Here is a 23,764-nt window from a genome sequence, read left to right as displayed (position 1 = left end):
GTCTAGATCGGCAATCTGCATAATTTATCACCTTTTTATTGATATGTATTTACTTATTTCTAATAAAAAATTTGCTATATTTTTCAATAAAATAGATTTTACTGACAGTCCATTTCTGCATTACTAAAAATATAGTACGGTGGAAAAGAATTTATATAAGAAAAATTCTAATATATTCTCTTTGTATATTCACTTCACTTCGTATATTCACTCAAAATGCATTACTAGGTTGTAAAATAAGACAACTAGAGTAGCAAAATGAATATGTATGTTTAAATTATATATTAATTACTTTCTACGTATGTCCTATTATTCGAGTCTTCAGAGTCATGTCAGAATACACATAAAAACACAAGTTACTTTTTGAAACGGCAGAACTTTTAACTTAATTTTAAAGACCTTTTAAACTTTTAACACTTTTATACACAAAAAACGATTTGGTTGAATCAAATAAACACTTCTTTGGAATAGTCCAAACAAATTTTTTGATTGATCAAACAAAATTTTGTTTGATCAATCAAAAAATTTGTTTGGACTATTCCAAAGAAGTGTTTATTTGATTCAACAAATCGTTCTCTCTGTGTACACATACGCAATGCATGTACAGACATATTCGTGCACGCACGCATGCACAGACACGCACACATACAAAAAAAAAATGCAAATCCGTGCAATTTTCATGTGGTGCATCTTGAATGCAGATAAGAAATACATAACAAGTGTCAGAGACGAGACAACGTTTAATAGCTTCCTGAAACTATAAAGTAATTTAATTATAAAGTAACATAATTACCATGAAACTATTATGAGAAAAATTGATATTTTCATTTAAAACATTATAGAACCACTGTATTTTTATTACATACACTGAAAAATTCATTTAGTTGGGTTAACCAAAATTTGGCTAAAATAGAGTCGAACAAATGTTCCGGTTGTAAGAATCAAAATTTCGTTTTTCTATCAAAGATTTGATTCTCTGAAACTAAACCTGTTTCATTTTTGTTTAAAGAAATCAAACCTTTGGTTCAAAGTACCAAATATTGGTTCTCACAACCAAAATATTTGTTCCACCTTGTTTTAACAAAATTTTGGTTAACTCAATGAGTTTTTGTGTAAGGGCGACATTTGCTATATCCATAAAATGCAATTTCAATCTACTGGTCTTTTTTAAAATAATAAAGCAAGTTTTATGCTTTCCCATTGTGACGTTTAGAATTCTTGAAAAACTAGTATGTTTTATCTATTTTTTTATTCTATTTCTAGCCCTTGAATCTACATATAGGAAGTTCCGCTAAGAAAATTTTATATATATTTTGCAAAACGACGTCTAGCAATACCTGAATTTTCTTTAAGCACGTAATACATGTTTGCTACGTTGTTGTATACGTTACAATCATAGAGAATGCCAACAATCTTAAACATTTTTTAAACTTGATGACAAATTGGACAACATACCTTTTCTTATTAATCAAATATTGTTTCGAAAGATACTAAAATGCGATAATACTATTTTTTTACATAATTTTCTTTTAAAACGTACTATGACGTGGAAAAACCTGCGTTGGATTATTATTGGATTGGATATGTATTTACTTATTTCCATGTGTAGGTAGCGCAATCGAAAAGATTGGTGCGGGAAAGTCACGAAAGTTACATATATATTAGAATGACCTATATTCTAGCAGTTTTTCATGCAAATTACAGAAATAGAATGAATGGAGTTATTTTTGTATAATTTACTATAACTCATGAATTATAATTTCATGAATCAGAATTTATGGACATAAATGAAAATTTCGATAATTTACTTTTGATCTGTGTTCGCTATTCTTTAGATTTCGATCTAAGGTACGTTAATAAGACACATAATTCTATATGATTGATTCATGCCAGCGCATCGAAACTGCACCAAAAACGAAGAATGATATCATCGATCTGGTACCTAGAAATTTACCTGGTAACTAGTTATCGGTTATTATCGTACAGAAGAGAGAGTACTCGACACATGATAAATCAATAATTCGCGTAGATAAGACTCAACGTATCGGTTACTCCATATATTTGATTCACCACTCTTATCGCCGTTCCACCACGGATTTTACCACATACACGCACACACACACACACACACATATACACACAATGATTAGATGCCGGTTTTGCGCTGTGTTTGGAACACGTTATAAAATGTAGAGTAAGGCAATACATACCTTCGATAAAGGTCGAGCCGGAAACTGCTGATCAATCGAATATCTCTTTAAAACTATTTAAAATTATAATGCTTATTCGCTTTAAAACTATTTAAAATTATAATGCTTATTCGCGAATTTCATGTTTTGTTCTCAGATATTAATAAGTTACGCAATCTCACACATGCGCACGCAGATACATGCCTCAACGAGAGACCTCAACGATATTTTATTGTTTATTTCATAAAAATTAATTTTAATAGATATGCAGATGAAAAATTTATTTGCGTTTATACTGGTGCGCGCGGCTCGATATGCTGGATTTAACCTGTTTTCGTTACTGATATGACATTCTGCCGAACGCGCGATATCGTGAAAAAAAGGGGAGTGGAAAAAAGTCCGTATATCGGACTCTCTCGTGTCTGTTTTCGGTTTTACGCCGGGCACAACGACGTTCGAGAGAATGCGAATTGCGGCTGTTGCATTCGCAACGATGCATATGTCGCCGGACGGGGATCTCGAATGGAGCGGGGCACTCGTGCGCGTTTTAAAAAAGATCGATTGATCGCGCGCACCGACAGAGGTATGCTATTGGCCGCCATTCCGAGTCAAAATTCCCGCGGCCACGAACGTAATATCATCTTTCTCGGAGAGGGGAAGGGAGGGAGGAAGGGAGAGAGAGAGAGAGAGAGGGGGGGTGGAAGGGAGATGGGCGAAGGCTGTTAGTTAATGCAATGAGGGAGCCCACACGTATGCATCTGACGCGCATCCCTCACGCACAGCCCTGTTCGATTAAATCTATTGTGCTATTGTTTGCATCTGTAATTATATCGGACGGGATGCTCGAATGAGTTCAGCGGGTTTAACAAGCGTTTGATTCGGGGCCGATATTTTATATAATAACACAATTTACGCAGGAGACAATTTAGAGGAGTGGGGGAAGTACGCATGTACGTGCTCTTTTTGTTTCATTATGTGATGTAGTAATGAGACGCGGAGAATAGAAATCACTCTCAAGCAGTTACCGTCAGATCTCCCGATGACGCTGCTGGAACAGCAAACACCTATTTGTTCTATTATAATATTCCGTAATTAACGTACGATGGGTATGAGCGAAATTCGACGGTGAAAATACTAATTAGCGATAATTGACGTCAATTAGCGAGAGACGTTCGTCGAAAGACAAGTGGTTAGCGTTCATCGCATTATCTTTTCTGACAGTTAAAGGAGCTATAATCGGTGTAGTCGGACGCGTGCCAGTAAAATGACGGTGTTCAGCTTGTAGAAACGCGCACACGGCATAGAGTTCCTCAAATCAGAATTAGGACACCATCCGCCATTTGTAGAAAAAAGTGAGCGAGTCAGAAAAGAAGATAGAGAGAAAGAGAAAGAGAGAGAAAGAGAGAGAGAGGGAGAGACAGAAGGAGAGGGAGAGAGGGAGGGAAGGAGGGGGAGAGAGAGAGAGAGTAGAAACTACTACTTGCTCCACCATTTCCGTCCTTGAATTTCTCTATCACTCCTACTAAATTCTCTCATTTCCACTCACGCCACCCCTAAAAATGGCGGACAGGATGCAGACCGACCAGGGATCATCGTGCTTTGCCCTAACTCTGACCAGAGAAACTCTAACACGGCGTATTTAGCGCTAGACATGCGGCATGCGTCAACATCCATATATCTCCTACTCAAATTGCTCTCGTGCCCCTCGATACGAAAATCCGTTTGGATTTTCATGCCGGACCTTGTAGGAACTGTCAGCGTGTGTCCCCACGCGGATTGTTTAAAATTCCACGCTCGGGTAGGTGCTACCGTGCCGCTAAATTCAAAGGGCCGCCGGTATAAATTGTCCGGTTGCGCGCCGGCCGGTATGTCCAGAAAATATCGCCACTCCGGAATATTTTGGGATCGCGTACTCGCACGAGACGACGAGACGAGACCGATGGGACGTACGAGTCCCCAGCGTCGCGCGTCCGGCCCGGGATAGCCGGCGCGATGCGTCGCATCGTGTCGCGATGCGCCGTTGCAGCAAATTCGGCGAGCGGAACCTGAATTTTACCGGGCGGCACGCCCGCGCCCGGAATTCACTCTGCGCTTAATGCCTCCGTCCGGAAGACTCCGGCACATCCCGTACGTATAGCGTAATTTACGGGACAAATGCACATCTCAAACCGCATCAACGGATATATACGAGGCGAGTGCTTTACATTGCATTTGCATGACCAAGTCCGGTGTGCTTCTCCCAGTAATTAATTCGTGCCGACACTCTCACGCCCGTCCGTCCAACGAGTCGTCTCGTCCCGTCGTCGAGCCGATCTTCGTCGATTGCGAAATTGTGTCGCCTGCGACATATGTGCCTTGTTATTTCCACTGGGAGCGTCCGCGTTTGCTGTCCTTCGTGATAATTCACACGCTGTGAATTGGCGCGAGCTTGCTGTAATAGGATCAACATTACGTCATGGACGCCATGGACGTAAGAAGGATTTGAAGCAATCTAACGTCTAAGGAGATATTTAACGTCGGAATCCTGTCACTTTAGTGCAATATTAACCGCTCAAAATTGAGCACGTGATTTTTATAATAATAATTACGTGTCTCGGTGGGATCCATAGAAATAGCAAAATATTTTTCGTGAATTTTATTTATGAAATCATAAAGAACCTGGTCTTTCCCCTTTTTTAATTAAAGAACAAAAATTACATGTATGGCTTTTCCTCGCAGGATTATACCACTCCAAAGTTATCTTTGCAAGCAAAGATTAACATATAAATGGATAAATAAAATCAAATAAAACTAAAAGAATAGATTAATAAAACGACAAATGATTTTTCTTTTACAATTTTTTAATTTTTCTTTTGATGTTAGAAATTTCGATCAAATTTTAAGGTTTAAGAAATATGAAAAAAGAGTTGCAAGCCTCATCGTTTTACTGTATAATTTTGAGTTTAATTACTTATTAACTTGCGATAGTTACTTTATTTAAAAAATATATTGATCCAAACAACTGAATGACGATCTATGAATATAAATCTGTGATTAATTATGCTCTCCATCAAAGATTGTAAAGTATAGCTTTTTACAGCTATATGTATAGACGAATACGAATGCATACGAATTACGACGTAGTTCTCGCAAATGCTGAGATTTGTTTTTCTAATAATGCTCCTTAGAACAGGATTTTCATCTTGCATCAGCGAACGCTTTTATTACTTCGTCTTTATTACTTTTGCTTAGCTTTGTTATTGTACCAAGTTCGATCTGAAATCCTTAATGCTGTTTACTTACATTTTTGATTTTACAACTCCTTAATTTTGACTTGTTTTGAATACTTAAATCATATTGAAATTTCCAAGAACGATCAGAAAATAATAAGGGAAAAATTGTGGGTGAAGGAAGCTATTTATCGTGTTATGTACATGATTAATTCCATTATCTATTGGTATTAATAATTTAATACTCGTTTATCTCACATATCAACACAGCTACATAATTAATATATTATTGAAATTAAGAATTAATATTAAATAGAGGTAGAATATTCGGATAATCTAATATTAACGGGCGTTCGATATCCAGAGTTTGTTTGGTTTATTCATCTTACCTCGTTTTTCGTAAAACAGATTTAGTATATACGATAATATATGGACGTAGAAAAGATAGTTTCTTGTCGTTATACATATTTGATGCTGACCTTTCGTGAAAAATCGTTGCGCCCTACATATATTAAGTATAGCCAGTGTTTGCTTTAGACGATTTCGAAATTATTCAGATGAAGATAAGGTAAAAATTCGTAAACTCATTTTAAATGAGATAATGTTTCTGATTCATCTAGATGAAAAATTAGGTAATTAGCGTGGTTTATTTAAATAATTTTTTTTAATAATTTTATTTTTATGAGATTATGAAAGACTTATGAAACTTTATAAAAATTTATAAAAAATATTATGTAAATCATAAAAGGAATATTAAAACGGTACTCATAAAATTTTATTTTATGTTTCCATTTCTCAAAAATTAAATTTTTCCGTGTATCTGGTAAATGGTTTAATGTTTCGTCTGATACACTTCCAGCTTTTACTAAAAAGTAACATCGTTAATTGGCTACCGTGTCGTATCTTGCCACACGGCAAGGATCTCCGTGTTTTGTGTGCAGAAGCCATAACTAGTACTTCAACTAATTAAATTTTAGTTACTTCTGCTCATGATTAGATTTATTGGTTCTACCTTCTTTTCTGTCGGATGCATCGAAATCTTTATTTTTAGATTAGGAAATTTTGACAACGTATAGATGAACGCGGCGTCAGATTCTCTTTCACACTCCTTATGCGCAAATAAATAATCGAAATATGTAGATTCGAATGCAACGTGATTCGTTTGCAAAAAATTCTTTGCAAACAGAATCGCTTCCACGTTTTATTCTTTTATGACGCGGCATCTGACATCGAACTCATCTGTCAAAATCTCTTACACTCAAAAGTAAAGATTTCGATACATCCAAATGCACCCAAAAAACTAAAGTAATATGCTGATTGATTTGTTTCGGTTTTACATACATAGACTCTAACATATTCGCATATATGTACACTTGCTAAAATTGATTTCTTGACACTTAGGCCGGGAAATCAAATTTTTGCATAATGAATAACGTTGTCTTAGATAATTTTAAGTAAGATGACATATTTTATCTAAGATGAATATACTTTGTTTATTTTTTATTTAAGTAAAGATAAAGATAATTCCATTTCTCCATCTGATTGATCATCTGGATAATTTTATCCAGGGTTGGGAAATAACTCGTTACTTGTAACAAAGTTACAGTTACATTTTTTTCGGTAACTGTAACTTAACTTAGTTACTCATTTTTACTTGTAACTTGTACTTGTACATTGTAACTTGTAACTTTTTTAACAGTTACTTTAATAGTTACTTGGGGAACGTAAGATAAAATTAAAATTATATAGTAATCGTATATTAATTTAATAAATTTATCAACGTATTTATGGAGTATGTGATTAAATTCTTTTACCTTTTTACAAGACTAGAATTAAATTTTTATTATATTAAGTACATATTTGAAATTTGTTAAGTGGATAGACTAATTAATGTGATAGATATTAATTATAAAATTCAATTCTTACATTTTAATAAAACTTAAAATGTGAGATTTTTGTATTTGCCATACTAATTTACAATCATTTAAAATAAGCAACTTAAAAGTAACGACTCGTTACTTTTTGAGTAACTGTAACGAGTTACTTTTTATAGCCAGTAACTTATAACTGTAACTAGTTACATTTTCAGTAAAGGGAACTGTAACTAGTTACTTTTAAAAACTTTCCCAACTCTGATTTTATCTAAATATCGGCAAACAATGAATATTGTGCTCGTGTTAAATAACTCTCGAGTAAGTGCTTCTTCAAATCTGTGTATGGAGAAAATGGCAGGAAATGTGTAGTATCAAGGTACAGCAAATATGTGTGTATATGTGTGTTCGCGCGCCTTTATAATGTCATATCTTGTGATTCTCCATTGACCTTTTAAATCAGACGGAATTTGTACAGTAGAATCAAAATTTCGATTCAAGTTCATTGGCAAACTTATGTAAATTTAAGAAATTAAACGCAAACTTGGTCTTAAGGTAGAATAGCACGAGTTTGATTAGCGTGATTGTGATTGCATGATAGCTACGGTATACGATGGTTCTATTAAAATTAAATCGTTACGTGTTAGGTATCGCGCGCGATGTAATTATGCGGCGTCATAATCCGAGATAATATAATTAACTCGCGGAGGCTCCGTCGTGTTATTTCGTGTCGCGAGGAAATTTCGCGAAATTTGTAAGGCGATTCACACGAGAGAATTCTGCATCGACAGAGTGCTTTCAAGCCGACTTAATTCGTCAACTGCTAACGTAGATTTGTATCTCGCGAGTAAACAGTTAATTACTGTCTCAATTCTCCTTCACTCCCCAGATATCTTACGTAAGCGTGAGCACTAGTCAGAGTTGGACGTTCGGGGGAATTTTTCCATCGATGTTTGAATACGCACAGGAACGGGAGGGAAGCGAAGAGAAAAGCCATGAATAATACAGCTCGGGAAGAGCCGCGACAGCCTGCAAAATGATGGTCGTCGAATTACGAATGCGCGAAGTCGCGGTGCCGATCTCGAGGAAAGAGTCGTCAAGGTGACGTATCCCCTCGGAGAATCCGGCTGCAACAAATCGCCTAATCAGGTGGATATATGACGGATGGAGAGGTGAAATTGGTTCCTGGCCGCGAGTAAATCTCGCGCGTGTCAAGCCGGGAGAACGGCTCTGGGGGCAACGGTTCCCCGAGCATGGGAGGAAGGAGGATGCCAGATCGATTCCCTACGGGATTTATGCCACTATTTTTTACCCGGTTCGCTCCGCCGAAGACGGCGTACACTGGGCGATGGCAGCGGGACGTTACTATCTCGCGGCGTGCCGTTTTTCACTCGGCTCGCACGCGCCTTCATTTCGTTGCGCTTTTGGCGCGCCGCGGCTCGCGAATGCTCACCCCGCGCGATATTAATGCGACAAAGAACACCGTCGAAAGTTTTAATTAATTCGCACCGATGATTCTTGGGATTCGGTCATGCGTACACACAAAACTGCGAGAGAAACTTTGCGCCCGACCGGGCTTTGTTACGTGAATTAAAAAAAAAAGGAAGAGAGAAAAAAAAAAGAGAGAAAGGTCCATTGAGTTCACAGAGCCGTGTGCGCGCACTCGCTTTTGTGCCCGACCGGTTTTAACGGCACGCCGTATTTCCAACACCCGCGCGAGCGTGCAAGATTGTAGCATACTTGGGCGCGCGTGTGTGTGTGAGAGAAAGTGCACCAGCGCGCGAATGAAGGTTGATGCAGTTAACCTTCGTGCATAAGATCGCGTGAGTTTTTAATGTGATTCTCATGCTACGCGCTAGTTTCCCCATTGAAGTTACGGCGGTTTTCATCGTGTCGCGCGACATTTCGGTGCACACGTCATTCGAGGGGATTTTGCCTCATACTTTCTCCCGCCTATGTAACTGCCAACGCATTACAATTTTATCATAATATCAGAGGAAACTTCGAGGGCCAATCTGTTTCTTATTCACATTAACCCTGACGGTTATACCAAACGTTTCCCGGACATAACGATGCAGTTCTCCCTTTCCTTCTGCTTCTATCGGCTATAATTACTGACTCACGCAATATTCCTTCGCTGATTAGTTAGCCTCAAGATTCACAATTATTTTTTGTTTGTAATCCTTTACGTTGTGAAGCGTTTTCTTCTAGTAAATCAATACATACACATATGCATTTCTAATAAATATATATGTATGTGTACATGTGTATACAGAGTGAGTTTTTTTTAACTTGAGATTGCAAAATATCTGGAAAAATATGCATTGTACGAAAAAATATTCCAAATAAATTCTCAATATTTTCGAGGGGGCAATACTATCCCGCAAAAGTTAGCCGCCTCCCGCCTTTTCTTGGGGGGGGGGGGTAACTTTAAAATCTTAAATGGTAACCTCTACTTTTTATTGCAGATTCGGATTCTACGTCTAAAAACATGTAAATTTTGTCTGAAACATTTTTTTCGATTCCTGATGGCAAGTCTGGATAAATACAGTTTATTAATAATAAATAAGTAAATAAAAGATAAATAAGTAATTAATAGTAAATAAAAGAAAATATAATTTAATTGAATCAGTTTAATGGTTTGGTAAATAATATCAGAGAATGTTGTAATAATTACCAAATTGTTTAACTATCATCAAAGTATATTTGATAATTTCATACATTTATCACATGATATGAGAATTATTATTAAACAACATGGTTTTATTTAACTAATTATTCGATGATATGCACTGTTAATAGTCGTCAAGATTTAGTAACAGATATGAAGCGATAGAGATACCAAGTCTTGCTACGATTCCCAGACATAATGTCTAAAATCGGGACATAAGACGTCTTAAAGATAATCTTTAAGACGCCTTAAAGACATTTATACGTAAATCGTCTGAAAGACATCTTAAAGATGATCTTTAAGACGTCTTATATTCCGATTTTAGACATTATGTTGTCTGAGTTATTTGTAAATACCTATCAAATTATCTGATTATATTTACCTACACTTTTAGTTGAAGCTATTTCATTAAAACCTTTGGTAACTATTATCCTTGATAGTTATCACCAAACTTTGTGTAACTGTTAAGCTTAATCGCTAATCAAAGAGACATCTCCTTCTTGCTTTATACTTTGCAACAATTATATTGTGATCAAGATATTTCTTCTCGTCGAGAACGACACGCATGTATTTATCCAGACTGTATTTATCCAGACTTGCCATCAGGAATCGAAAAAAATGTTTCAGACAAAATTTACATGTTTTTAGACGTAGAATCCGAATCTGCAATAAAAAGTAGAGGTTATCATTTAAGATTTTAAAGTTACCCCCCCCCCCAAGAGAGGGCGGAAGGCGGCTAACTTTTGCAGGATAGTATTGCCTCCTTGAAAATATTGAGAATTTATTTGGAATATTTTTTCGTACAATGCATATTTTTCCAGATATTTTGCAGTCTCAAGTTAAAAAAACTCACTCTGTATACACATGTACACATACATATATATTTATTAGAAATACATATGTGTATGTATTGATTTACTAGAAGAAAACGCTTTACAACGTAAAGGATTACAAACAAAAAATGATTGTGAATCTTGAGGCTAACTAATCACTCGATTTTCCCGCACTTTTCGCTCCCGATAAAGGCATATTCGCGCACCTCACGAGTGCGAGCCGTTATACTGATAACATTGTATAATAACCGCCGATGATATGGCGCGTGGGATGGTCGGATCGACGACGATTAATGAACGACAAGTCGGCGCCGCACATGTCCAGATATAATTTCGGCTCGAATACGCGAGAGCGAGAACACATCGCGGAGTGGCGCGGCGCGGCGCGGCGCTAACAGAGGAAACGCTCCGCGGACGTGCGGAGGATGCGATTTATCACTCATCGGTGAAAACGGCCGTGGCAGTGCGGCGGTACCGTATAATTGCGCGTTATATTCGCCGGGCCGGTGGCTATCAGCGACCGCCGCCGCGAGTCATCGATCGTATACGCATCCTCATTTTCCGCACGATTTTAGATTACCATTCGGCGAGTTTACGGTCCGTCAATAACTGCGGACGGTGATATTGGAAATTCTCGGTGACGAACGTTATTGCACCATCGTTCGTTGCACCGCTTCCGCCATCCGCAGCCTCTCTGGACTGCTCGTTCTTTTCGTTCTCTCTCCTCCTCTCTCTTTCTCTCTCTCTCTCTTTTTCTCTCTCTCTCTTTGTCTTGCCGCGCCCATCGTCCCCGGGCACCGTCCTTACCCCTTCCTCCCTCCCTCCCTCCCTCCCTCCCCCTACTCTTCGATGCGCTCAGAGATATCGGACTCGAAGTTTCTCCGATGCGGAAGTTCGCGGTACTTTGCACGGGTCCATGTAAATTCCCTTCGCAGCCCGATATTCACCCTTTTGCGTCACGCTTAAGTAGCGTTGCCCGCTGCTTGCCGCTGCCGCGGGCCTGTTTGAGGCGGTATACCTCCTTTTTTCCTGCTTTTTCCCCGTTTCTTCCTTCTCTCTTGTCTTTTTCGCACCGTGGCCGTTGCTGCAGCAAGTTTATGATTCGCACATCCGACGAAAAAATCGCGTTATCTCGGGGAACACGAGCGAAATCCCGCCAACGTGATTCTTTTCCCTTCGCGGAGATTACAGCGAGCCGCTCTTATGCGCGAGCGTGCGACACACATTAATCTTCGTGGAACGATACGCCGGCGCCTCGCTGAAAGAAGAGATCAAAGGTTCAAAAAATTATTTGCCCGTTCTGGAGAAGAACGAACTTTTTCTCTCGTTACAAAGTATAACCGAAGTGCGTTGCGTACGCGAGCATCGAACGTGAAAATGTGAATGTCGCAGGGTCGCGATATACGTTTTAAAGTGTAGGTCTCACATCATTCAAAATATATATTTTTCAATATTCTCCTTAAACAAAAGGCTAGTCTTTCTAACCTTTTTTGTCACAGATTACCAACACTTGAAAAATAAAAAGAAATAATGTAAATGCGTTTTGATCATACGAATATATCAACGCTCGTCGCGTTATTCATCCTTAAAGTGAATAGGTCATTCAAGTATGTTTAATAACGTTGCATACACATTTCTCCTTTTCTTTTCATTTCTTCCCGAAATTTCTAAGGCTTTATCTGTATTTAAAAAAAGAGTTGGCACAACAAGAGTATTTGAGGATCAGTAACAACAAAATGTTATGTATGTTACAATCTAAATAGAAACAGATCAATCTCAGATATGAGTGACTCTCCTGTTCATTTAATGTATACTTTTTACGTATATAAGTAAAAATTTATTTTTTTATATTTTATATATTTTTTATATTTTTTTATATAATATATTTATGCTTTTTATTATACATATATTTATTTATATATTTATACTTTATATATTGAATATTATATGTTATATTATCTATTTTAATAATTTTTCAAGATTTATTTTGTTGCATTTAACTAATAGTTATTTTTAAGTTTAGTTTAATCAATACATATAATATTAAACAAATGGAAACGGTTAACAAAATATTTGTGGATATATTTGTTTTCCGATTTTGTATGATTTATATATTTCTTATTTTTTTACTTTTGTATAAAAAATATGTAAAAATATTTTTTTAAATATTATTTAGTTTTATTTTTTTACAATAATATGCCGTTTTTATGTACTGTAATAATTTAATTTTTTTTAACATAATATAATAATCTTTTTTTATTAATTGTTGCATTCTTTCAAATTCAAGACAACAATCTTTTTTTTAAACATAGTCTACGTAAAACATTTATAAAAGAAATGATTTCTTAAGTGAAGTAATCTTTTTCGTAGATTCTTGTTTAAAACGATTATAATATTATATGCAACTTTATTTTTTTAATAATCTCGTAATCTATTAGTTGAGGCTTGAAAAAAATTACATAATTTTTTTTTTAATTTTTCAACAATTTCAAGTTGACGGAAAGATACATCAGATATGAGTAATTCCCTTATTCATTATCAAGATAATTGTTTTATAAATCAATTTTTTAGGAATCTTTTAAAATTTTAACAGATATATATAGTATATTGAAACACGATTGATACATATGCGTATTTAAATAAAGATTGACCATACCGAAGTTGAAATAATTGGAATCAAAGTTATTACTATTTACATGTACCGCAGGTACATAAACGGCTTCCGATTTTACGTTTTCAATTCTAGCAACTAAATTACTTTTATAGTTTTAACGAAAAACAAATAGATGACAAAAGGGACTTGTGGAAAAAAAACTACGAAATCTTCGACAATTTAATTTTCAAAAAGTTGATATGTAAATGATTTATGGTAACGGTTATGATAGCAACCTGTAATGATTTTGTAATATTTTATATATATTTCTTTTAGTCTCTTGGTTAAGTCTCTTTAAAGATAGGATGGTTAAATAATCTTAAATATGTGTAAGCAATATGTAAAAATGCGAAAAATAGAATAAAATATGAAAAAATCCAAAGTCACGATTATTTTTCTAATAACGTACATCTATCAGTATATAAGCTATGTTTACAAACATATGCCTATCAAGGGACAGTCTCAATCAAAAGTATGATACATGAAATCACCAAAAACGATTATTTATGTATTTATTAATATTATGTAAGTTCGATTCATATTTTTTTACTGTAATGTCAAAGCTGTATACGACAAATCATGCTTATAAACACGGATTTGTAGAGCTTTGTATTATATTAATCATTATTTAATATAATTTTCTAGCAATATTATTGCGAAGCAACTATCTTAAGGTGCCGGAAATACCTATTCATGTAGGAGTTAATCAATCGGCGGACATTCCTTGCAGAAGATGTTTACGTTATAGGTATCGAATCGAATCAACACGACGACATTTAACAACGAGAGAGAGAAAACCACCGAGACTTGGGCGTAAAATGTGCGGTCCTTAAATACCAGGCTATTTTCTCACCGGGCAGTTGCTCTTAACGCTTGCAGCGGGTGCTTGATAAAGTACCTATGTATTTTACCCTAACACGTGTATCGACTTTCGCACGAGATAATGGAGAATGGAGGCCGGGAAACAATAGCGAACGCTTTCAAACGTAACCATTTCGTTTAATTGCCTCCATTTCGTCTAACGATCGATACGAGTCGGTGAGATGCTTTGAGTGGTTACTCAGGTAACTTTCCTCGATGAAATTGTTTTCGCGGTATAAGCGGCAGCGATTATGACTTAACGATCGATATTAATAAACGAATGGTTTCCACCTTGTACATCTCGTCGCTGAAATGTTGGTACATGCGCTATTAATGCAGACAGCGCACACAGACAATTTTTCTTCAAGAAACATTCATTCAAGTGAAAAAATATCATAATAGTCATAATTAAGTAGAGAAAGTTTCAAGATATGGGAAAAATTTTGAGACTAAAGAATAAAACTACCGCGCAATTTTGTTATATACATTATTATGGAGTGTATTTTCAGTCGTCAAAGAATAAATAATTCAGCGCATGTTAGAAGAAGCATCAGTTAATAGCAATAACTTAGTAGAAGGCTCAAGAGCTCAAAAGCCAGTAGTCCCATATTTTAAATCATGCTGTACTCAGCAAGCTTTTTCTAATATAGTATAAATGGAATTAATTAACCCCTTGACTGTGTAGCTAAAATAAGACTTCCGTACCACCAATATGTAAAAAAAGTTTCTTCTTACATTTCTGCTACGGTTTTAGTATTAAGATTTTCAAGGTCGCTGAATCCGAATATTATATAGAATTTTAAGATTCAAAATGGCGAATCCAATATGGCGAATCAAAATATAAAAATCCAATTATTTTTCCAATTTTTGACTCGCCATAATTGACTCGCATATTTGGATCTGCCATTTTGAATTTCGAGATTCAGATATCATATTTGTATTCAGCGACCTCGAAAATCTTAGTACAATCATTTTTATAAAAATCCAGTTATTTTTCCAACTTTTGATTCGCCATGTTGGATCTACTATTTTGAATTTTGAGATTCTGATACTATATTTGGATCTAGAGAACTCAAAAACTGTAAGATACCAAGCTTCATACAAATCGCAAAAGGATAAATCGGTTTTTTTTTAAGATGTACATTTACAATGGTTGATTAAATTATTAGAGCCACACGCATAAATTAACGATTTCACAAGTTAGTATTGAATACCTGTTTGCTGCACCTGATCCAGGAATGGTATCTAAATAATGAATATATATTTATGCATGATTCTGTACTATGCCATAAAGCTAATAAAGTAAAAGAATTTTTGAATTAAAAAAAAGTGAATGTTATTGACTGGGCAAGAAATTTTCCAGACCTCAATCTTATACAAAACCTCTAGCAGCTATTAAAATGAAAAATATCTAAGAAAATCGTCACAAATAAGCAGCGAATAACCTTTTCAGGACGGGGGTTGCTCGGGGAGATAATTATAGGGAAGTACATATTCTGTGGGTTTTTGGGGTCGTTGAATCTGAATCTAAACTTAGACTTTAAAAATTTTATCATCCAAGATGGCGGACCCAATATGGCGGAAAAAATGATAAATAATATCACTCAATTTCCGTGAAATTTGAACTATGAAACTTTTTAAAGATACTGTTTTGAAAACTGAAATCGAATATTTGAAATTCAAAATACTGACCAAGGGAGAAAATTTTCAGACAAAAGTCAGTCAAGAAATCAATTAAGATTTTCACTAATTAAAACTTAGAGAGTATGAAGTTCCATGAAAATTGAATCATATTTATAATTTGACATCTTGAAAATCGCCATATTTGATCCGCCATTTTGAATTTTACATTTTTTACTTCAAATTTGGAAAGAGCAAAAAAACCCTACATACCAATTTTTATGAATATCGGATCGATAGTTTCTGAAATACATGCATGAAGGTCGCATCAAAAGATATCTCTCGTCCTGAAAGGGTTAATTGAGCGTCTGATTGATATATGGTACAAAAATGAAGAAATCAAGACAAATTGTTTGAAATATATTGAAAGTACAGTGATCGATCAAATTATTAGAGTCACAGTGCAAAAATTAATTTTTTTAATTTGATGTTATAATAAATCCACATTATCAAAGTATTCATTTAAATTAATTTTAATTAACTATTGCTACATGATATTTTAATTAAAAAAGAAAACAAGTGAGCTTAGAAAATAAACATATAATTAATACTATTAATATTTAGTAACGTCTCCCTTGGCTGAGATGACTGCCTGAATTCTCCTATTATATTTTCAATACATTTCAAACAGTTTCTCTTGATTTCTTTGTTTCTCTGCCATATTTCAATCAGACGCTCAATTAATTGCTGTTTATTTGTGACAATTTTCTTATATATTTTTTATTTTAATAGAGATTTTTTATAATAGAGGTTTTTTATAGGATTGAGATCTGGAAAATTTTCTGGCCAGTCAAAAACAAACGCTTATTTTTCATTAAAAAATTCTGTGACTTTTTTAGTTTTGTGGCATGGTGCAAAATCATGCGTAAATATATATTCATCATTTATATACCATTCCGTATACCATTTCGTTTGCTGGACCACGGACAGCAAACAGGTATTGCATACTAACTTGTGAAATCGTTAATTTATGCATGTGGCTCTAATAATTTGACCTGTATGAACATTACACATTACACATGCTTTTTCTGTACATATATGATACATACACACTCAAAGAGTTAAATAACACTCCATTAAAAAGACTGCAATCACTAGAGTTATTAGCCACCACTAATAGTAACCAAAAATACGATAATTCGCTTGGAGTGAAATATTCGCTCTTATGAAAAGTAAAATGTCACTACATTCAGTGTGGCAGTATTTTCACTATCGCTTCGAGTGAATATCCACACCGTTTGAGTGAAACTCCAAGAAATTTAAAGAGTATTATATCGGATCAGGGCAACTTGCGAGATTAATCCGTATATCGACGATGTTTTTAACTGTTAATGCGAGACTATGCCCTTTGTAAACGACGTGCTTTGAAGCACCGTCAAGCACACGTAACGAGTCGATTCCTCTTTATCTTTTTTTTTTGCCCGTGTTCGATGCATTGTCCGTGACACAGAAGTTAGCGAGTTATCCTTGACAACTCTATGCGCGTTTAGTTATCGCCCGAGCACTCCTCTCATACTCACGGATGAGAAAAATGGGCCGGAAACGGACTGGGAAAAACGAATTTCATTTCCTTCAAAAACATTGATACAGGTCAACGAAAACTTATTCGTCCTCCCTCAGCCATGTATACGGCGTGCAACGCGAAGCTCGGTTTATTTTGAATTAAAATTCAAACATCCAGTAAAAAGTTCATCTACGTGTTAAATTTATCTTGAAAACGATGTAAATTTAAGCGGGCGGCGCAGCTACGTGACAGTCGCGACTAAAAAAGAACGTCCTACAACGATATTGTCCGGATTAAGGTTTTTTATATCCCGCGCTATTATGCAAAACCGCTCTTTATGCTTCACTGTCAAGCTAATTGAAGACGTAACCGCCCGCACAAAACAATACAGCTGCATTCTTATTAAAGCAACGTTTCGCTAAATATTTATTGTGTGAGGCAGAACCTCGTCTACTAATTGATTGATTGTTTCGTGCTATTTTAAAATTTACGCTTCCGAGATGTAAAGTGAAGCGAGTGAACGTTAAAACGGCCTGAGTGGAAAGGGTTACGTTTAACGGAATTCTCCAAGCCGAATTTATTTCACTCTTCACGTAAAAGCCCCATGCATACTCTCACAAAGCCTACACTTTATTACGATCCTCGCAACATACGTCATGTTGGATATTCGAGGAGCGACTTATTACAGATGGATGGAATTTTACTCAAGTTTCCGGGACGCCTGTCCCCCGTTTTCCTGACGCCTGTCGTAAATTTTCCCGGCCGCGTGGGATTTTCGTTAGAGATTTAGTGGGTAACGCGCGCGCGACTCGAATTTCGGGACTGTTCGATGCGCCGAATTCCGAAGTGCCAAGACAAAGAACGAAGTTATAAGGCGCATAAATATTGTAATCCGGTCGGTATATTGAACGACATGCATATTCATGTAGCCCAAATCTACCGCGCGAAATAACGCTTACCAGTTTAATTGCATATTTTCCAACCGGGGCGACACAACTTTGACATCGCGTTCGTGTTACGGAGAAGATGTCACGGAGTTCGACGATGAGATTAGTTATTTGCGCGCTTTAATTTGCAAGAGGAGAAGGAAGAGGAGGAGGAGGAGGAGGAGTAGGAGGTGAAAGGTGCAGACGAAAAAGAAGGAGCAATTATACAGTGTTGTATTCTAGTGGCGAAATTGCTTAGCCTGCTTCTACCCTTTGGACAACTACCGCTATTTAAACTCCGTTTCGTACGTAACGTTCCATTCAAGTAATAATTTCGCATTCAGGCAATTAGCCGCGCTCTGCTAAAATAATACGCGCAATTAAGTAGGGATGAACCTCTTCAGAGCCGGAGAGACTCTCGTTTAGAAAATAATGTCGACGCAGCGTGATTTATTGTCCTCTGCGCGACACGAATTTCGTATGCGCGGGGTTTTGTTCCAATTATAGCGCTGTAAGTTCGTCCTATCTTCAGCATTTACGAAGTGTCACAATAATTCACCATTCGTCGCGTGCCTACGTACATTAAGCTGCATTTGCGGATACAATGGAATAATAAGACGAGCGACGATGAATAATAGATCCATAAATAATTTAGAGCTCAATAAACGCGCACCGAAATATGACGATTAAGCAACAAAAAGTCGTGTAAACAATTTAGATTGACATAACAGAGATAACAAGGATCACAAACGTTGTATTCTGCAACGTATCCGGCTCGAACTGCCCAGATAGATTTTCATGATTATCACGATACGAGACAATCGATGATAGAAATCTTACAATTTCTTTAATTACGTTTATAACTCAAATATATTGTATTGAATTAATCATTTACATTATACAATTATGTAAATGTAACTTTGTTATATTTATTTATTATACACTTTATATATACTTATTTATTATACACTTTATATATATTTATTTATTATACACTTTATATATATTTATAGTATTTACTTCATATATACGTTATATATAAAATATTATATATGCAGCAAACGATCTACTAAAAGTTATACTCCGTATTACACATGACGTTTTCATATCTTGATCACGGCAAGACTACGATTTCCGGAGCGCCAAGTTTTGACAGCAGATTCTGCATCTATAAACGATTATAAAGAAAAGTGAAAAAGTGATGAAAGTGGCTATCTGTTTTATTTTAGGAGATATAGAGGTTTTTAGTTGCAAATTTAGAAATCAACGACATATCATTTTTGCCATTTGCAGACTATTTTTGCGTTATCCAGAATGCACCATATGGAGGTATGGCCTGCTTCGCATTCTGTATGTGTAAATGTAAGTGTGTGTAAGTGTATAAGTGATATGTGAATATGCGTGTATACGCACGTTTGTATGCCACGGATAAAGACCCCACGATTCGTCACTCCTGCGGTATTTACAGTTGAATAATAATTCTAAATCTTTTTCTTACTAAATTAATGAGTTTATAATATACTAAAAATGAATACTGAAAAAATTAGCGAGGCCACTACGCAAGGCAGAATATATCATAAATATATCTATTAAATCTTCGCCTTATTAAATTGAGCCTACAATATAAAAATGGATACTAAAAAGATTATCATATCGTCTATGTAAAGTAGGACGTATTATGAATAACTCTCAAAAGCATTATATGTTATTATATTGTTTGAAATGCTATAGAATTTCTTCTTTTTTTATAAATGTTACTTTTGCACTACCGGGGAGATTTTGCCCCCTCTATCCCCTCTGATGTCCTTTCTCCCATATTAGAAGTCGAAAATAGTCTAAAACTAATAAAAACGTATTTATGTCGATTTTGAAAATTTCAAATAAAAATCTATATCTTGTAAAATAAAGCAGATAGCCACTTTTCACTCTTTAACTTTTGTTTATAATCGCTTGTAGATGCATAATCTGCAGTCAAAACTTGGCGCTCCGGAAATCGTAGTATCTCCTCGATCACTGTTTTTGTTGTTTCTATTTCGTTGTTCTCTATATGATAAATGTGAGTATAAGTCACTCAAACGAGATGCAACAAACCGACTGGTATAAAATTGCTGCTAAATTTAAGTACACCTGTCTATCTGGGCGTGCACTGAAGGTTGACATTGCATATCGTGATTGCGCATTAAACCTCTGGCTTCAATCAAACACGACTGAAGCCGAGATTAAATCCCAATGATCGAGTCTTAACTTGTAATCACATAGCGATTTCAATCCTACGCGGATTACATTTCGGATGGTGCGCAAATGGTCATCGATACAGAGTTAATCGTCAATCGCGTCAACGCAGTCCCCTCCTTTGGCGTCGGTCACGCGCAACACCAACACGGTGGCTCTCGTGGAGACAACAGCTTTGCATAAGGACAATGGCGAGTATTCTCGCGTCCCAGCGGAGAATCTCTTTCTCTCGTTGTGTCGGCGCAAATTGGTTCCCGCGAAGAAGTAATCTCGAGCGGCAAAGTGGTCCGATGTCCCCGCGGAAAAGTATCTAATGAAGTGAGCGCGAGAAGAACAAGTCGCGGCGTGGTGGCTAAAGGAGAACTCGCCGGGGAACGAGCGACAACATCGCGAGTAACGAGCCGCGATTCCCTTTGTCGCGCGACTAGACACGGCAAGAAGTTCGGCGAGCTGCTGATTTTCTTTCCTGTCGCTGGGTTTTGTCCGCAAGAGCACGCTTTCGAGGAGTGTATTCGGAAGATGCTTTCTTCTAGGGCTACCACCGTCGCCCCTTCTCCAGGGCGCGCATCTGCGGGACATGTAAACGCGACTCCGATCATGGAGAAACTCACACCCGCGCACGCCGACACCCACACATGGCCGACGAAACGGTTATACCCGGGCGACCATAGCCAAGGAAAGCGAGAAATATTTTTCCTGAACGTGACAGCTCGGGTATCCGGGGCTGATCGTTCGGTGCTTATGTAGCGGTTCTTCGTCAGCTGCTGCACCTCTATCGCATACTCTTTCTCGCCTCTGCTTTCCATATCGCTCACGCGGATCACCATGTGCTAAGGTTACATATACCCTGACTGTCGTTTAGGTCGAAGTGGCGGACTATCTCTTTCGCGGAGAAACGGAGACCACGTTGTCGTTGAGAATATTTATTACAAGCACGGAAGGAAGGCACGGTTTTATTCGTCATTTTGAACCGTTCCACGACTTTTTCCTGAGCGATAATTAATCTCCTGCAGAAAGAAGTAAACAACAATAATAATACGCCAATTGTGCTAATCGCCGGCTCGATCGTGCTCGCGGAAACTTACGAAGTTTGCAAACTCTGAGGTCGTTCCAAATCGGCCTCGGGACAAAACGTACGCCACGCGTGACTCAGCGTCGGAAGAATTGCGCGGGACGTTGAGCCGCGCGCCGGAAATAGTCGGCAGACGTCGGAGTCCGCTAACCCGGTACACGAGACTCGTATGAGCATGATAAACGCCCGCCATTTCTGTATTGAATGATTGCCGTTTATTACGCACGAGTTCGCAATAATTGTCCGCCCGCACGCCACTCTGCGTCGTACGTCCGTCGTCTTCTCCTTCTTCCTCCTAACCTCCTGTCTCTGTGCTTCCGTTCGACATTTTCCCAAACGTTCCAGCTGCGTACCCTACGAGCAAGTCTACATTAAGTTGACGATTAAAACCCCACATTCGTGAGGAAAAAGTATCCATGCATTCGAGCGTGACTCCGATTCTTTCACGCCCAGCTCTCTTAATCCTTAACCCTTACAGAAGCACCCTTACTGGCGCGGGCCACTTACATTGCCGCAGTTTTATTATTGTTGCTTTTATAATTTCGCCATAATAATCGTACTTTTTTATTTTTTTAACTTTTAAATATATTTTAAGTTTTATTAATATTTTTATTTATTATAATAATTAACAATTATTACGAAGAAATAAAGTTAAAAAAATAACGTTTTTTTTTTATTTTAATTCGTTCCTGATGACATAAATGAAGATAGGAAGTTAAAAAAATTACTGAATATTCTTGATACCTTCTACTATTATATATAATTTTTATAAATTTTTTTGCAGGTTCAACTTTTTTAAATAAATAAACAATTGTATATTTTTGCGAAAAAAGCGAGAAATGTGGACTGTTTGCTCAAAATATGTATTGAACAAGTTTTACAAGTTGAGTTTTTATCATGATTTTCAAAATCATGATAAATATAAATAATATATATTGAGATAAATATAATAAAAAAATATGTACAGGGTGTCCCAGAATAATTTACTCACCGCTTGTGAGAACATAGAATAGATTCAGACGAACATAAAAGTTCCATAACATTTTGCGATATTCGCAATAATTGTCGATATTAACTAAAAATGATTCATTAATAATCATGTGCCGTACAGTAGATGAGCTATGATGGCAGCGTCTACCGCCGTATGCTTGTATATTAGGTGAAATTGAACAAAAGAATTTTCTACCGTATTATAAATAAATAATAAATAAATAAAATAAGAAAAATAATGAATAATAAATAAAAAATAAATCTGCAATCCACAAAGAGTTATGAAAGATTTATATTTTTAAAGTTTTGTCATTTACGGCGACCATATTGGATCCGTTATATTGAATTTTTCAAATATGACTTCAAATTCGTATTTAGCGACCAGGAAAACAGAAATACATGTTTTGATAAAAATCCATTGAACCGTCTTGTGTCTGTGTCTCTGAAAGTGTTAAGGAGTCACGCTATTCTGAAACATTGATAAAATCGTAAAAAATCACTAATTTTTTTTTCAACCCAACTCTAAATTGCAAACAATTTTCTTCATTTACAATGTCTAATACATAATTTGATGAAAATTTTGTGAAAATAGTTTTAAAAAATATTAAAAAATGACCGAGTTGTGTAGGATATCTCGCGAAGTTCCTTTGCTGAAACTCGCCCTGATAGTATATACGATATCTCGAAAACCAATTGTCCGATTGACTTCTAATTTGGCACATCCCCATATTCTTAACAAGATTATACGTATTATAGCAATATAGAATTTTTTAGATACAATTATTTTAATACAATTATTTTTTGTAATAAATGTTTAGAGTTAAATTTTTTTGACAAAAATCGAATTTTTCCCTTCAACTTGCTATAATTTTAACAATTTTTTATTTTTTTTTAAAATCCCTATGTTTCACCGTAGACAATTTTGTTAAAAATATGTGTGTAAAATTAAAAGGCGTGAAACATCCTCTGTGTATATATATATAATAGAAATTTTGTGAAAATGGTTTTAAAATATATTAGAAATATATATATATATATATATATATATATATATATATATATATATATATATA

General features: G+C 36.1%; 1 protein-coding gene across 5 annotated transcripts in view; it reads left to right on the top strand.

The window, feature by feature from the left end:
* The window catches only part of LOC116842028, a 633,651-nt gene that overhangs the window by 164,686 nt on the left and 445,201 nt on the right, over positions 1 to 23,764 (top strand). The gene's annotated exons all lie outside the window — the stretch shown is intronic.

This window comes from Odontomachus brunneus, unplaced genomic scaffold (assembly GCF_010583005.1).
Source record: "Odontomachus brunneus isolate Ranch 3 - 2012 unplaced genomic scaffold, Obru_v1 Obru_scaffold_002, whole genome shotgun sequence".
NCBI classification, from domain to species: Eukaryota; Metazoa; Arthropoda; class Insecta; order Hymenoptera; family Formicidae; genus Odontomachus; species Odontomachus brunneus.
Note: the sequence above shows the minus strand (reverse complement) of the source record. Positions and strands in the feature narration are given on the sequence as shown.